This window comes from Periplaneta americana, chromosome 8 (genome assembly GCF_040183065.1).
Source record: "Periplaneta americana isolate PAMFEO1 chromosome 8, P.americana_PAMFEO1_priV1, whole genome shotgun sequence".
Lineage (NCBI taxonomy): Eukaryota > Metazoa > Arthropoda > Insecta > Blattodea > Blattidae > Periplaneta > Periplaneta americana.
In genome coordinates, this window is record NC_091124.1 from 54,231,747 (window position 1) to 54,248,215 (window position 16,469).

A 16,469-nucleotide genomic window follows, 5' to 3' on the forward strand; every position below is an offset into this window, starting at 1 on the left:
AATTGAACAAAAATTACAAGTTACAACAACAAGACTTATTATAACTTAAATATCTGAAAAAGGTATAAAGAAAGGTTACTAATAATATTTTTCGAACCAGTTTTATCAACGTATTAAAAAAAGGAAAACAAAAAAATTTTGCAGTTACATCATTTGGTAACCATAACATTGTTATGATTTCTCTGACATTTTTAATATTTTTCCTGCATGTAATAAACACTTATTTCTGACTACTATGAGACATGTAGAGATGTTTATTTTAATACAATTAATTTTTTATTTGTCGTATATAAAATATATTAACATTTACATAACGTTTTGTGACCTACTAATTTTTCTATTTTCAAAGAAATGGGCATTATTTTAGTCTACCATTTGCATAAATGCATGTTAAATCAGTGTACAAAATTTCATAATTCCATCTTTAATGGTTGTGGAGTTATGAAATAATATGTGTGAAAATTTTCAAATTTTAGAAAATTTAACTTAAGGTAAAAAGTGAATTCCAAAAAATATTATTAGTAAATTATTTTATGCTTTTATCAGATATAAGTTCTAATAAGTCGTGTTGTGATATCTTGTAAATTTTGTCCAATTTTGAGTTCATATCCTTATAAAATTAAGGATATTTAGAGCATGCATTTTCTGACAATTTTGTGGTCGTTCACGTACATATACCCTTAAGCATGGACATCATTAAGGAAAGTTTTCTGCAATTTAGGTTATGTTATGTCATGAAAACTGGGTAAGCGAATGTTCTTTGGATGAGAGATAAGTGTTGAAGACGATTACAAGAAGTTCGAAACTTAGGACAAATTCTACTTTAACAAGCGGTTCAGACACTCAAGAACTAAACCAAAGCCCAATCTCAAAGAGAATCTGAATTCTCAACCACGAAAACTCTTGCGAGAGTAATCCTTGTTGGTAAACAGATTATAAAATATATATATTTTTAAAATATTAGTTCTCTTTAAAGCCTAAGTGTTTAAAAATATGTTTCAGTAGGGAACTTTCCCTCGCTCTCCTACGTAGTGGAAGTTGAACACTAATCGTAAAGCTAACGAATGTGTAAACCTTAGACTGCGAGTATGAACATGAATGTGGGCCTGTGGGCGGGTGGGCAGGCAGAACTTGCCGTGTTACGAGGGCAGGCTGCGGTGAGAGCTGGCAAGTTAGAGGAGCTAATCTATGGGATTAAAGTAAGTTTGTAATCTGTAGATTACGAACTTTTTGTATTGTTTTATTAAAGCCTGCCATTCTCTAGTCTAATCAGTTAATCTAATGAGTTTTATCTAGTAAAGGTGGCGCACAGACGGCTTCAGAGAATTTTAATGCTCTCCGACCCAGATTAGCACAGAGTATGTTTTATGGCGACTTCAAGATTTACGATTGTTACTTCGCAATCATAAAAGGAGATTCAGTGCTGTGCAATGCTGGAAGAGACTTTTCCGCACTTGTAACAAGTAACTCTTGCCTTTGTCGTATTGTTATAGATATTTGTATAAGTTAGCACATTTTAACTGCTTTTCCTTTGAACGGCATTACTATTCTGAGTACAATTATTATTATTATTATTATTATTATTATTATTAAGTCGTCTCCTAACTAGTGCTAGTTTCTTTGTAACATTTCCATTGTCTTCTTTAGTTGGGGAACACAATTTACAATACCGCAAAACGAGATGAATCTAATGTAGTATTGTGAAACCGATCAGTTATGTTTTTTTTTTACAAAGAACGGTGCATAGATGTCGCTGGTAGTTTGAAATTATTGTTGACATTCCTGTTTATGAGAAATATAATGGTTACTAGGGGGAGGATGTTGATAAAAAGTCATCTTCTTATTTTTCACATTAGGATGATGCCTAGTAATATAGAAATCCTTTCTAGGTTAATATCAACGTAAAAAAAGTAATTTCTTATATTGCATTTTTCGAATTTTTTGAATTTTGAACTAATAAGTCATTTTTATATTTTTTCGATTTTTTTGTCATTTTTAATACTTTGAAGAACTTTTAGATCATTTGAAATGCATTTTACTCCCTTCTTTACCGATAGCTCTGTTAAATCTTTTTCTAAGCAAATAGATGAGAGTAATTATCTACTGAATAAGTGAATAACAGTGACGTTTGAGTTTTATAGTTTGGAACAGACTCTAAGTCCATTTCTCATTCCACTGGAGGCTTCATTTCACAACGGAAGAAATATAAAATGCTTGGCAGCAGCTTAGTATAAGTGAGGACTTTGACCGCTACTGTTCTTTTGTCGGTACGAGGGTGTCTTTAGAATTTATGTTTGGAAAGGGGGAAACTTTCACCATGTCCTGGACAGGATATTGTGTCCTCAACATGGTTCGGATGGGATGTCTACTGTAGCAGACAGTAGGCCCTATTTTTAACATGAAGTGTGCAAGAATGCACGCTGCGCCCACAATTTGTTTTGTCATGCACACTCTCTGACCTGGAAGATCTGGTACCTAACAAAAGAAGGAGAAGGCGGAGAATGAAGACACTGACATGGACCACCCCTGATTGACACACATTGTAAACCCTCATTAAAATCTATAGTTTCCCTTAAAAACCTTCATTTTGTTGCATGTCCTTTTCCTTTATCTTAGCCAAATTCCAGGAAGTTGCCTCCTCTCTCCGAGATTTGCAGGGCAGTCATTGAAACAAGGTGACTAATTTTTAAGAAGTTATGGTACGAGTACGGTGAACAATATTTAAATGTCATTTTATTTTAATTCTATGTTATTTTTCCATTAGTTTAAGAGCATTTAATGATCATTTAAGTAGATTTTTGGATTATCAACATCCGCTCCCTAATGATTATACTGGTCTATGTCATTTTTCAGGTCAACATTTTTTCTCTGTTGTTTTATATTTAGTTCATGTTGAATTCTGAAAGACGGTACTTCAAAAATAAATTGTATTTTCTCAATGAAAGCGTTCGCCTTGCTCCCGTCTATATTCCCCACATTTTCAGGAAAGTAATCTAAATTCGAGTTGAGGAAGCGCATCTGTATGGACACAGCCCTCCGTGCACCAAGGGACGACTTTGTTTAAGGCGAAGTATAGAAAATAATGTTTTCCTTTTGCTGCACAAGAAACCTCTTTCACATATCATTTGTTATTGACTTGTTCTTTTGGATATTTAAGAATACCATGACTATGTGGAGGATTTTCAGTAAAAATGTCTTTATATGGAATTTTGTGCAATCAGTCGTTAAATCTTAATATGATACTCTCCCTTTACAACAATTAATGTATTAAGTTTCATAAGGATGCTGTAACCCACGAGAAAATATTCTCAATTAAACAAAAACTTGCCCTATGCATGACATGAATATGATTAAGGATATCACAGCTGTACCGGTTCTATGAATAACATTTTTGGAAACAAATTCTACATTAATCAACTCTTGAGAAACAAGGTTCCAAGAAGTAAAGAAGTACTTTCCATAACCTACCCCATTAAACATTCTCGTGCTGCGACCTGTTTTTAACAACGAAGTTTGGGGACCGAGTCTTAGCAGTATGACTGTTCAATCAATGATGGAATAAATGCCATTTCAACATACTGATCTGCCATGGGACACATAAACTTCTCCTAAGTAGTGAAGAGGGGATATAGTCGGTGGAGTTGTCTGACAATCCTCCCGGTAAGGTTATGTGGACCTGCTAACCAATGACAAGTGTGGTCCTCCAAACAGTTTGGGGGTTGTGTGTAAGTAATATAACCGCCATAACATAAAAATGTGTTATCTACATTAAAATTATAATACTTTTTTCTACATTCCTACATTGGAAAGCAAGAGATTTAATGGCTTTAATGTCAAGAACTCAGCATTAGTAACAACAACAACTTTTGAAAAAATTACATTTCTATAGAGTCTTGTATCATTCTTTTTTTCACTTAATTATAATCATATATTAATATATGACAAGCACATGACTCATTACGAGTCTTTTTTATTTCAGTAGGTTATTTTATGACTTTTGTCAACATAGGTTATTTAGCGTCTGAATGAGATGAAGGTGATAATGCCGGTGAAATGAATTCGGGGCACCGAAAGTAACCCAGCATTTGCTCATATTGGATTGAGGGAAAACCCCGGGAAAAACCTCAACCAGGTAACTTGCCCCGACTGGGACTCGAACCCGGGCCACCTGATTTCGCGGCCAGACGCGCTAACCGTTACTCCACGGGTGTGGATATTACGAATCTTACTAAGCCCTATATTACCAGTGTAAATTTAAATACATCTTTCAATACTTGAATCGTTGAGAATTAATAGGCACTAAGTGACATTTTTTTGTAAAGTAAGTTACAGGCTACGTTGTTTCTTATATTTTAAAGATAGTCCTATCGATTGGCAATGAAAGGAACTACAGTGCGATCGAGAAGTCTCTCCGCAGTGCTTGTGTAGCCCGTGGTGGGAAGAGAATCCACTAGTCAGAAAATTCAAGTGGCAGCACTGGTCGCTCAGCATATGATGCACTGTGGATGTGAGGTTGTCAAACCGGAATTAACGGAGAAGTACCAACTTTCTACAGAATTATTAGAACTAATGGAGCTGCGGAGGGACTTTTAGATCGCACTGTACCTACAACAACTGTGTAGGGGAGTAAATTACAACCTCTTAAGAGTTGATGAAGAAAGGAGCTATTGCATTTAGCTCCGTTCAATTCCAAAAATTGAATCACCTGACTTGACACTGGCTACATTTATGAGACAAGTAAATGAATATTGTGTATCTGCATGAAGTAAACCTTCGTACCCTTTCAAAGTTTAATGTATTAGTTTTTAAGGATTTGTTTGGAATTGTTTTGGAAAACAGTAGTTTGGAATGGGTTCTGAAGAAGATCATGATCAGTTAAGACTTTCTTGGTAAAGTTAGGTATCAAACCGCTTAGAAATTTATAGAAAAACTTTCATAAACTTTATACCACAGGAAAAGGTTTTCACTCTTGGTCTCAGGTTGGTTTCCTGGTAGAGAATATTCTTTCTTTGATTACGATAGAGACTTTGGCCTTATAAAACGTATTGTAATTTTATGTTTGCAAATATAACAATAAAGTAATCTTATGTACTAATTTATTTTGTGATACTTACATAGATTTGAAAGGAACTAAGCACAATACATTAATTTATTTATGTAATGATTGTAATAATCTGTTCAGAATTACGTCCTCTTATTATTTCGAGGTTGCAATTTAATTTTATGCTTGCAAAAATGACAATAAAGTAATATGAAGTGCCAATTTATTTTCTGGTACTTCAATGCAGAATTGAAAGAAATTAACTACAAAGATTAATTTTTTTCTCTAACTACATTAAAATACAAAATTAATATTTACATTCAATTTTTAACCCATTCTCTACCTCTATGAAAAATAAAATAAACGCAGATATTTAAAACCTAACTTTCCGACGCTTTTTTTTTCAATATACAGAAAACCACACAAAGTGTAGTTAGTTCTTTTACGACTCACCAATTCACTTGTTTTGCTTACACAATAGAACTCTAACGTTATGTGCAAAAAAACATTTACCTACTTCACGAAATGGATAAAATATATTCTGTGCTAGGCAGCCGCCTCTTCGGGAGTGCACCGGTTTAATTGTTAATAGCTTTAATTCACAACTTGATAGTTGAACACTCTCAGTTCACATGTAACGTTATAAGTTACAAGAGTAATAATGTTAGAGTGCTGCTTGCGTTAATGTCGTTAAATTGAGCACAAGATTTACTTGCATCTCGCACTGTTATTCGCTCCAGTGGCTCCAAGTTCACGAGTTCGTTGACACTAAATGATGTCTCTAAACTTACCGAATGTGATTAGTAGTACATTTCATTGGAAGAGCGACTCGGCAAGTCTTGAGTGCTATAACGTCGCAACAGAACATCTTGATAACAAAGACGGGAATGCTTCCTCTTGCTAGTGGCAGAATTTCAGTACTGCAACTCTACATATTTATCAGACCGGTCGAGCAATTAAAATATGAGAATTTAAGATGCTATTTTAGAACTTCCTTTGGCTTAAGATGATTGTATATTATGTACATACAGATATTGTCACTAATAATACTGACAACAACGTATTGGTAATATAGAAAACAATTTTTCTTTGTTAAATTATATGTGTTGTTTGTGAATATGTAAATAATTGTTCCAGCACGCTACATACTTTTGTAAAAACGAAAATGCAGTTAAACCTTGGCGATATGAAAATTACATAAAGTTTCTCACAATGTGCTTAAAGTGTTTCATAAAAATTCAGTTGTTCTTCATATTACATTTGATATTAATATTCGCAGTTCGTTATTAGACGAAAACATGAAAAAATTGAATAATTGAATATTATTACAGTATTTCTCACACTGCAGAAAGACTAATCTCATAACTGCATTTATTCTATTCATGCCTACATAGTAAAATACAAAAATTAATACGGAATAAATACAGTTTGCACCATTCTAAGCAAGCTCGTGTTTGGAGCAGTTATTGTAAATAGTCTGTTCGGAGCAGTTCCTAGAAATAGTCTGTTTGGAGTAGTTCCTGTAAATAGTCTGTTCGGAGCAGTTCCTATAAATAGTCTGTTCGGAGCAGTTCCTATAAATAGTCTGTTCGGAGCAGTTCCTATAAATACTCGTGTTCGGAGCAGTTCCAATAAATAGCTCTCGTTCGGAGCAGTTCCTATAAATTGCTGTACTAGTAAACACTTGCTTGAACAGTGATGTTCATTTTCGTCGTGATCTTTGCATTGAAAAATAACGTGCATTCGTAAGTAACGGAACTTGAACATATGCAGATGTCACTTGAAATGATTTTATATTGCAAGAAATTCTTTCAATAGCAGTGACGTTATTGGTGCTTGATGTAGTAATAGATATTCCTACTGTCTGATAATTTTTCGTGTTTCATTAGGATATTGCGTGTCCCTCATCACTGAAAACCCACTAATTTTCTATGTAGGTAATTCTCCAGAAATTTCCTAAAATGCAGATTGTTTAATTTATTAATTGGGATGTTGGCAGTGAACAGCATGGTATGCTGCACAAATTCATGCAAAACGTCGAGTTAATATCTTCATAATTTTCAGATTTTGATGGTACTGGTTTTTTAGATTACGTTCAACACACTTTCTGTGCCTTGTGGTATTTCTGTGTCTTTCATTGCACTGTTTTGTCACTTTTACGTTCATTTTACACAATTTATAATATATAATGTTGTCTATATTGACGGTGAAAATATTAGTTCAACTATTCTCAATAATGTCCTTCAATATTATACTCTTGTGCATTTTACTTAAGGCATTTTACCTCTGCAATGAATCTTCAAGCAGCCACAAAGATGTAGTTATTTAAATAATACACTAGTAAGAGCAATGATCGATAAGACTACTCAATATGAATGCGTCCCAGTTTTGACTTTCTAGAGGAAGAGGGCAGAGGATGCGTAACTATTTTGTATAAGAACGTACTTGTACCAGCGCTGTGACGTTACATATACTTCGAATCAGACAACGTCGTTCCAGTTTATAGGTAGCTGAAATACGAAGCCTACTTATCACTGAGAAATCTCAAGGCAGACCACATGGAGTTGCAAGAAAAAAGTAATGTGATGTAACCCGTTCAATTCCAAAAGCATTTCTGTCATCCTGGACTCTTCTAATGGCATACTCCAGAGCAAAATCAAAAAGTAAAGGTGATAGTCCATCTCCTTGCTTTAGTCCGCAGTGAATTGGAAAAGCGTCTGACAGAAACTAGCATATACTGACTCTGCTGTACGTTTCATTGAGACACATTTTAATTATTGGAACTAGTTTCTTGAGAATAGCAAATCAATAAGAATTTTATATAATATGTGGGAATAGATATATTTTGAAAAAGCCAGATTTTTTAACTTTAATAACTCAGAAAGTTTTAAATTGACAACAATGTAACATGGGAATCTTAAAAAAAAATAATTATGTCGTTAGCTTAGAAAATGTACAGAATAGAATTTCACACTATTCATCCCTTAATACTTGCAATAAATGAGAAGAATAGCAATTCAATAAAAATAGACTACAAATGGAAACTAATATTTTTCATTAATCATTACTCTACATGTTGCAGGAACTGATTTCCTAATATATGCTATCTTTACCCAAATATTTTTATTCATTCTTTTTATAATACACTGTATATTTAAAGAGCTTAACTTTATGCTTGTTCCACTTGAAAGCTTAGCTGGAAAAATTACGTCACAAAACTGGAGAGAGAACAGGTCAAAATACACATTCCTTAAAAAAAATGTGATGGCAATATCAATAACGATAATAATGATGAAGTAATTGGTCCCACATTCCTCTGTTATATTGGTTTAAGAGAAATTTTACTTGGCAGAGTTGTACAGAAAAGATTTCTTCTGAATAAACAGCAAAATCACTCCCTGCAACTGACAGGTGATAATAAAAAATTGTAGAATACTCTCATAAGAGCGCTCTGCATTCAAATATTTTCATTCACGCTCATGAGAATACTTGTGCGAGAGTTTAAAGTGTTCGGTGAAATGAGGTTTCGTCTACGGAACGACTGCATTGCGCTTCTGTCATCCTATCCGAAATCCCAGAAAATGAGCCTGAAAGAGAAACCTGCGCAATTGACAGTCAATATTCCTGTCGAGCAAAGAGAGCGAGAGAAATGCTGTGAAATATTAACTCACCCGCTTGTCTTTAAGTGCTGAAAATATTAAAATAAATATTGTACCTTCTTCAATTACCTATAGGAGCGGCAAAATGCTATACAATTATGCAAAGAGACAGAACGTAACTCACAGAAAGCTATATTTAGACCAGATAAAACTACGAGAGAATACATATTAATAATATCTGCATAGAAAACAGAATTAATGACACTTAAAAGACCGATTCCATTAAGAAGTAAAATAGTCATCAATTAAATACTAGAAAAGAAACTACCGTAAAGTGGGGATATTTCGGACGCAGGGGTAACATCGGACGGTAATTCAATGTATCATATTTTATGTTGGTAACACCAGTTCTTAGCATCTTATCCGCGATTTTTACTATGTTCGTATGTTTCTGCACATTTTTAAAGACCCATTGGTGAACTGGTGTTACCAACATAAAATATGATAAATTGAATTACTGTCTGATGTTACCCCTGCGTCCGAAATATCCCCACTTTACGGGACATTAAACTATTTAGGAAATATGAATTAGTATGAGGAAGAGAAAGTTATCTGCCATTAAAATACACTATGTACCAAAAAGTAATTGGGCACTGTTTTTGCCCCCTTTAGAACCTCGTGGTACCACCTCTTGCTGCTATAACATCAGCCACCCTGTCAGACATACTCTCCACCAGTTTGTGTAGGATATCCACTGGAATGCGTCGCCATTCCTCTTGCAACATGGCACTCAGTTGGACAAAAGAAGTTGGCCCCATGTTTCGGCGGCTACTATGCAGTGGTATGCAGACAATAATGTCTGGCCTGCACAGTTTTCTGATCTCAATCCCACTGAGTACCTCTGGGCCGAATTGGACCGGCGATTGAGGTCTCGGGAGATGCGGCCAACTTCCATTGTCCAACTGAGTGCCATGTTGCAAGAGGAATGGCGACGCATTCCAGTAGATATCCTACACAAACTAGTGGAGAGCATGCCTGACAGGGCGGCTGCTGTTATAGCAACAAGAAGTGGTAGCACGAGGTTCTTAAGGGACAAAGACTGTGCCCAATTACTTTTTGGTAGATAGTGTACATACACAATAAAAATTGTTTACAGTAAGAAGGTACTGCCTGCCTCGACAATGTTCATTTCATGAAGTTTGGATGCACGTTACTCGAAAACTGCTATCGATATCTAAACAAGATTTTCAAGAAAAATATTTACATTCCTAATATTTAATAATACCTATTACAAATTGAAAAATAATCGCAGGTAATAAGATATAATATTTTAAGAAAGTCCACAATTTTTGGGGGTAAAATTTAACATCAATATGTTTTTACAATATTTCCAACAATGTCAGAGCAAAATCTATTCCTATTTCTAGTCTTTTGTGTGTGGTTAATGCACACAAAAAGCTTCATTTGTTTTGGACCAACAATTTTTAGAAAAAATGTACCGGAATAATTTTTTTCTGGTTTTACGTTTGTTTTATTAACAAAGTATATGTCAGTATCTGTTAACACTCTTCAATTTGTGGTAGATATAATAATATAATATAAATTTAGCTTCCCTTATGAAAAGGTTGCCAGATGTGACAAAGCGTATTGCTTATAATTTGGAAACACACCTAAAAGGTAAAATGATATACATTTGAAACGGTTAGGGAATCGAATATACAAAATGTCAGAAAAATGTACACCTAAGTAGCGTTTGTGCTCATTTACAGTTATCTTAACGCGAAGAAAGCTCTAAATAAAATTAGATAAAAGTACAATACACCGGCTTCCTCACAATTTTAAACAATAATGAAAACTGAACAACTTGTGTGGTTTTATATGGATCAAGAATAAGCGGACTAAAATCAAATACAAGACAAAAACAGTATATTACGATACAACCTGTATGGAGGAATCGGTATTGCATACTACATGCACACTGATGCGGCAAAACTTCTGACGCGGAAAATATGCAAACCACTACTGTAGATCGACTGACATCATCTGACCGACATTTCACCCAGCCGTTAAGTCCCAGCTCCTCATTATCAGCTTGTTGAATTTCTCTCCGGTGTCTCCAGTTTTGTCACCTACTCTCGATTAGTGGTCGACATAATATACCATTGTTTTCACCATCCTTAATGATGATTTTATCAGACGTGACAACACAGTCACTGACACAATCATGAGAATTGTATTCCAGTTCCCAGTAGCTTGGCACTTCTACAGCCCAGCTGGTAGGTGATAAGTACTGCAATAGCGCTCGATTTTCTAGGCCAAAGCCTCAGATGTCTTGGTACCTACTACTGTACATACATACATACATACATACATACATACATACATACATACATACATACATACACACACACATATATATCTACAGTTTTTTTTCGGTTTTTAACAACATATCACTAGGGCTTTTTGGCCATCGGATTTTTTCCCCTTATACTTTTATTAAAAATATAATTTTCGTCAATTATCCTGAAAGTAAATCAATGACGACTCTTATTTCCTATAGTCCGTTTACAACGCGATATTTCACAAAACAATTGGCATCCAGTCCTGTGTAATAGCTCTTCCTAACAAATTCAACAGATTGGTTACATTTTTTTTTTTTTTTTTGCATTTACCTACTAAGAAGTCAATACATTACTTCGTATTTGTTACGTTCACACAAGTTTCTATAAATTACATTCGAATTGAAGAGTCCACTCCAAGAATGATGGGTGTCACTTTCTTAAAAATGAACCAAGACTGTCAATGCATAGCTTAAGACATATAGAATGTACATAGAGAGTTACATAGCATTAACACTGATAGTCATTGTCCAGTAATGATCGGAAAATCACAGTTAAGGTTTGAGCGCTAAGCATTTCAAACTTTCAATTGCTTCTCCTGCAAAATGTATTCCAAATGACATCCATCATTCTTACAGTGGACTCTTCAATAAAAATTTAAAAAAGCGAAAAATAATTGCGCCAAGACTTTCAGAATCTTCATTGCTTTCCTGTGTAAATAGAAAAATATATTTCTGATTATTTATATAGAAATATTCTGTTATATCTGTTAATAAATACAAATCAATACACTTTCGTATATACTGAGAATGTTGCACGTCATCGCCTCATCGTTTCTGAATAGTTTCTATGGTTGCAAAGTGATGTTAAAGAAATTTCTGCTTGCCAAGATACTTGTTCACTTTCCAGAGAAGACTAGAGATTCCATTTCCCAAAAGAAAAAGTCTACATAAAGGGTTTCTGTGCAAGATCTTTCTCATTGTTTTGTGTACCACTGATTGGCTCTCGAACACGCGACGAAGATCCCCAAAGAAGAAACTGCAAAGGAGTGGAAGTGTAATCGTCCCTTGCGGTTTGTTCGGAGTCGCGTGGCATCTAAATGGCCTTTCAGGACACCAAACCCCCAGACAGTAGCGTGGCGACCTCCTTCGTTAGCAATCGACCCTTGACACTGATCGTCACCTTCTACAGAATGAGAGTCGAATTCGCAAGGGACTCTCTGCTCAAGTCCTGTGCTGCAGGCTAACTACGCTGCATTCATGCTCTGTGTTTCAAAACTAAGCACACACTTTCAGCGATTTTATTAACGTAATGTTATTAATCTTTTACTTGAAGCAAGTAAGAAGATAGGTTTGGAAATAAATCCCGAAAAAAACATTGTATATGATTCTGTCTCGTGACCAGAATATAGTACGAATTGGAAATATAAAAACTGGAAATTTATCCTTTGAAAAGATTGAAAAATTAAAAATATCTTGGAGCAATAGTAACAAATAATAATAATAATAATAATAATAATAATAATAATAATAATTATTATTATTATTATTATTATTATTATTATTATGTGGTTATTTATTTAATCTGGCAGAACTAAGGCCAGTAGGCCTTTTCATTCGCCCACCCAGGCTCTAATTCTATTCGAATACAATTGATTACATAGTTATTACATTAAGATCTAGACCGTAAAAGAACATGAAAGTGAATAATGAAAGGAAAAGTAAATAATGACAGACAAGTAATGTTAATGGGACAATAATGAACATTGGTAAGAAATAATAATAATAATACTGTTGGGATCCGATCATCATCTTTTATTGATGTCTTTTTTATTACAGTTCTCTTGTTTTGCATCTGGCCAAGGAACCTGTGAATTTTTGAAGAGCCACCTTGATAATTAGTGGAATTGATAAAATCTTGAAAGGTTTTCTTTTTAGCTTCTGATATTGCTCTTGTTAAATGTGCTGACATGTGTCGTCATTTTAAAATGTCTTCAGATTTATGTGTATGTTCAGCGATGTTTCTTAACTTATCTCGTTCTTTCTTGATGGTCTCAAGGTCGTTTGACCAAAATCATTTATAATTAATTATGGAGCCTCTTGGAATAAACTTTTTGGCGGCTTTGAGAATTAGGTCGGTGATATCTTTACTTGTTACACTAGGATATTGTGTGATATCAATATTGTCTGGGACAAGATGTCTGTCCAGGTAATGTGCGTAAGAAAGCCAATCTGCTTTACTGAAGTTCTTTCAGGTAGACCATGCTGACTTTTGATGCATGTCAGCATTATACAGCTATGACAGGCCTATGCTATGTGCCAGAATCGAGGATGAGTCTTTTAGTATTAGAGTAAATATCCGAAGATACGAGTATAAGATCGCCGTATTCCGCCTTTCTACCGGACATGATATACTGGGCAAACACCTAAATTGTATTGGGATAATGCAATCCCCAAACTGTATGCTCTGCAAACTTAATGAAGAGATGGACCGTCATCACCTGGGAAAGTGTCCAGACCTCCACTCCTCCTCCGAAGTTGACAGTTACTGGGAAGCCAGGATGAAGATGTGTTATTTGAAATAACTGAAATTATCTTATTGTACTGTTTTCGTTATTTGTTTGTGTAGTCAATGACTCCAATGGTCATGTACTAGTCATTTGGAAAATAAATAATAATAACAATAATAATAATAATAATAATAATAATAATAATTTAAATATTTATTCTGTGAGATATATATGTATATACAGTATATATACATATATATACATATATTATATGAATTAAACATTGAGAAACTTCTAACAGATATATTTATTAACGAGAATAGTTTGAAAAATAATTCCTTCACATGACAGGAAATTAAACGCAGAATAAATATGGGAAATGTCTGCTATCATTCGGTTGAGAAGATTTTATCATCCAGTCTACTTTGAAAAAAATAATACTGAAAGTTAGAATTTATAAAGAGTTACATTACTGGTTCTCCTGTATGGTTTTGAAACTTGGACTCTCACTTCCCAACACAACAATAAAATAATAATAATAATAATAATAATAATAATAATAATAATAATAATAAAATAATAATAACCATCATCATCATCAAACCTAAATATAATGAAATTATTAAACTCAATCAGGATTACAGTAACAACTTCAATTAGATTGTGTACATAGGAAACCGCTTCGCCTGTCCTTGAAAGTAGAAAGTATAATGCGATATAAATATGTAATTTAGTCAATCCTACTTATACCGGCAGTGTTTTAATGCTGCAGACTCTACCAATTCAGAATATATGTGATATAAAGTTCAATTTATCCAATCTTATTTATCCTGTCTGTGTCTTAATGTTGTATGCAATACCAATGTGTAATATTGATTGAATACAGAAGTTAAATTTATTATGATCGTGTTTTGATTATGCACACAGTATTAATAAATTCTATTATATATTATTGTACTGTAATATTTTACAACTTTCCTTTACTAAAACCTCCTTGGCAATACAGTACCTATGTCTCTATCTAACTGGCTTCAAGAGCTCCTTAGTGCAAAGCTGTTGCATCGCAGCTGTGCTTAACCTTCGAATTAGCAGCCCACGGTGAGGAACAATCTAGTGATAGCGCTGTATCCACAATGCGGAAATTGTAGTCATGTTTGCTTATGGTCGAGGACTGTATATACCACAGTGTTTGAACACCAAGTCCAGATGCTAATATCGATAAATTATATTGACAGAGGAACGTTATGCTTAAACAGTGAGATCTTTAGACAATTTATGAGGGAAGTGCTATATCACTGTGTGTAAATAGTAACGTGACACCATGGCGGAATGTTGAGGATTCCACACACCTGTATGTTGTGAGGACCTGTAAGGCTGTAAAATTCTCCACGTGGTTGTATCGTGGTCATCTTCGACGTGAGCATAACTTCTGTTGTCGCTGGTATGATAGTATTAATTAATCTACCTTCAAAAATAATTAAAAATAAAATATTCTCAATCCACTAATGTGTAGTTTAAAAAAAGTTTAATTGAAATATAATGTTTAGTTTAAATGTAGTTCTGTTTATAAGTATGAATAAGGGTATAATTGTTTGTCTTATTTGAACTGTTGTATCAGTGAAGCGTGGTGAGTCAGTGAAGTTATGGTTTTACAGTGCAGTGAATAGTTTCGATCAGTGAAAATTTATAGTATCAATGAAAATGTGTTCTAGAGTATCATGGAATGTGTTATATAGTGTCAGTGAAATGTGTTACAGTGCCAGTACAGTGAGTGAGATGAGAGTAAAGTGAAATATTATTATCAGTAGGCCTACCAATGTGAAACTTATGTAGGGCCTATACATCTGTAGGTTGTAATGTAAAATTAGGGTCACTTATAATTAGATTCTTTTATGTATTATTATTATTATTATTATTATTATTAATTGTAATTATTGTGTAAATGTGTATATAATAGTTTGTGTATATAATTGCATTGTATATTGTATTTATTGTATTGTGTATTGCTTATATTGTGTGTACCGCTGCCCCTGGGTGCTTGCCCACTTACAGTGTAAATACATACATACATACATACATACATACATACATACATACATACATACATACATACATACATACATACATACATATATACATACATACATACTAAAAGTATAATAGTCTTAATATCTAACGAAAATTTCTAAAATCCTGGAATAAAAATAACAAGTATATCAAGTACTGTATAGTACAGGTATTTTGTCGTCATGGGCGGCTTATAGAAATAAGAGATTTATTTAAGGGGAGTGGGTAGTAGTGTCGTGCAATGTTCGAACGTGAGAGGGGACATCAAGATATTACGAACTTCGCCTTACTCCTTAGGCATCCCAACAGTACGTGGAAGTGAAGTATGTGGACTAAAATAACAGAGTTCATTGAAAACCGGTAAGAGGCCTTATGTTCGGTTCATGTTTACCGAGTCTCTCTAGACCCGAAGCCAGTGTTGTCACCTGTCTATCCCTGAATCCCGCTAGACGAAACTTAAATATAAGCTATTTTGGAGCAAAAAAAGCTAGATTTTCATAAAATACTTTGAAATTAAGTAATTGAACATTTCATTTATAGATACTGTTAATTATAGATCGCATGTTTTAATATTGAATAATTGAAACTATTACTACTTTATTTAAATAGAGATTTCCTCAGGATTAGGCTATAAGGGTCGATGCCTGAATCCTCAATGTTCAGTAGCAATTAAGAAGTTGCAGTGGCGGCAATATCTCTGCTATTAGATATGTATGTGAAGTACTCTGTGAGTCGTCAATTGGTTTCTTCTTGTATGGAGCCAGGGTCCCTACCTTACATATCATATCTATTGACAATTTATATGTAATCTTTACAATAACTGCCCAACTTTCTTGATGAAGGAAATGCACTGGATGATGTAATTTCTTTTGGGTTCCCAATGTTTCCATATATGGATCACCTGAGTCACGTCA

The 16,469-nt window shown here is 34.1% G+C and overlaps 1 protein-coding gene across 1 annotated transcript in view; it reads right to left on the reverse strand.

The window, feature by feature from the left end:
* Positions 1-16,469, reverse strand: part of LOC138704728 (uncharacterized) — a 1,357,586-nt gene that overhangs the window by 793,149 nt on the left and 547,968 nt on the right. The gene's annotated exons all lie outside the window — the stretch shown is intronic.